Below are 2,441 nucleotides of genomic sequence, written 5' to 3' on the forward strand. Positions count from 1 at the left end.
GGGAAGATTCCACATGCCGCGGAGCGACTGGGCCCGTGAGCCATGGCCGCTGAGCCTGCACATCTGGAGCCTGTGCTCTGCAACGGGAGAGGCCACAACAGTGAGAGGCCCGCGTACCGCAAAAACAAAAAAAACAAACAAAACAAAACAAAAAAAACCCACTTATTGATCAGATAGAGAGATAAATTAGCTTAAAAAGAGAGAGAGAGAGAGAGAGAGAGACCAAAATTGTATTGTATTGTATTGGTACTTTCATTGTATTAAAGTACCTATTAGTGTGGACCTCTAATGTTTGGCAGGTCATTGTCTAGGACACAGGTCACTTTGTACATGAGTCCCTTGTAGTATTTAGAAGGTTGTATTGCTACTAATTGTTTTCAAATCTTTCACTAGACTGTAAACCCTGTTGATGCCAAGACTGTTTTATATACCTGTATACATTCCCAGCAGCACAGTACTTGACATATATAATAAGGGTGTAGAAAAGTTTGAGAAAGGAAGAAGGAAAGGAAAGAAAGAAAAGGGAAAAGTTTAAAAGGGTGGGAAAAAAAAAAGACAAAGAGTGAACCCTTAAAACTGTAGTACAGTTTTTTTTGCCAGGTTGGGGGTGTCTAGGCCAAATAAGGCTCTCAGACATGTAAGAGATTCCAAGTTGACAGTGACTGAGCCAAAAGAAAATCTGATTCTTTCCCGTCTCCTCTTTGTTCCTCAGGTGCCACATGTGTATCTGACTAACGTCAAAACAGAAAGCTGTACTCCTTGTACAAAAATGTGCTGGCGAGCCATCCAGTGACCTTTAAGAATCAATCATTGCAAACGAGCATCGGAGCAAGAGGAAATGATCTTCAGCTGGGCCATTTCTCTTCTGCACACACTGGCTGGCGAAGAGGCAAGCATACAGTTACAAGGAGCACAATTTTTGTTTTCAAACTGCCTGCCCAAACCTTCCAGTATTTTCCATAGCTTTACTGCAAAAAATAACACAAGTCTAACAGGATGTGAAAACTCCCTCCATGTCTTGAGACAATTCCCCTCCCCTCAGCTCAGCCTACTGGCCTCTTCTTAGCCAGTGTGATCTGCGTCAATTGTTTTAGCAGCCAGATACTGAGAACAAATATTGGCCTTTCTCCTTCCTGTGTCCCTGAGTTCTCCCTTTACCCACGTGCACCTGGCAATTCCCCAAAGTCAGGAGGTATTGCCTAGTTCGTATTTGCTAGCTCAGTGTGGATAAACACAGCTCATCAGTAGCTACCAGCCCGACTTCCTTCCTCAACCCTCCTCTGTCTTTCCCAGTGTAGGGTCCAGCTGCCTACCTGAAGCTCTTACCTGGGCCTTTTTTTAAAAATACCTTGTAGAGTGGGATGGTAGGCTCATACCTTTCCAGACCTCTAAAAACAGGTAGAAAATATTGTTTGTAGAATAATATTACTCCTTTGACGTTTGTCAAAGCTCTGGCTCACAAGCTTATACGTTGTTTGCCATTGAATAGTTAATGGGAATCGTCAGTTCCTGTTATTCTTCTAATGAAGACACAAGTGCGTGCAGGAAATGTGTTTTGTTTATTTCTTTGTTTCTCTGTTGTTTGCTTTTGAAACAGAAGGAGGAGGTGAGGAAAGGAAGCTGCTTTGTGTTTTAGAATACATTCTTTTAAGGTTAAAAAAAAATCTGGTACATCAGCTTTCAAAAATCATACGGTATCAGTCAGAACTTTGGATACAGGTCATGCTTTCCTAAAAGATAAATTTGTAGCTTAAGGACGTCAATCAGAAATGAAGGTAAGCTGCTTCTGCTACTGCTAACATTTAAGAAGCAATGTTATATTAAAGTAATTCGACTTTGGGTGTAAGATTTTGCCAACAGCTGATGATAAGTAACTGCCTAGCTGAAGAAGTTTACGTGATGCTCAGAAGTGAATCTAATATTGTAGGCACAATACTGTTGATGAAAACTATTTTTCCATTTTGAACAAATCTGTAAACTGTAGTACCTGTAATAGTCACTGTGTATCTAGCTGTGAATAAAATGTGAAGATGTAAATGCTTGTGAAAAAAATTCGTATTATATCCCCTGCTAAAAAACTTTATTAGCTTTGTCTTTTCTTTTTCAGATATCATAGGGGAATACATTTAAAAAGCTCTTCATCTTTGTCCTCCGCTGTTCTTATTTCTTCTTAGAAATTTTCTGGGAATGCGTCTTTTGAGCTTTAAGAATGCATTCCTATGAGCTCAAAGCCTACCTAAGCAGAGGGAGAGGCTTCTTTTCAACAAGCTGGTATAAAACTAGGTTTGTCATACAATACAGTTGACATCACTCCACTGGTAGGAGACATCATTAATTAAGGAAGCTACTTTCTCCTGCAGAGTACAGATGAGACTCAACCCTGCCAAATACAGAGCTCAGACAGCTAAGGAAACCTAGCCCCTGGACTGGTTATAGAGCTG

Source organism: Monodon monoceros, unplaced genomic scaffold (genome assembly GCF_005190385.1).
Source record: "Monodon monoceros isolate NGI ecotype Baffin Bay Population unplaced genomic scaffold, NGI_Narwhal_1 Super_Scaffold_15, whole genome shotgun sequence".
Classification (NCBI taxonomy): Eukaryota; Metazoa; Chordata; class Mammalia; order Artiodactyla; family Monodontidae; genus Monodon; species Monodon monoceros.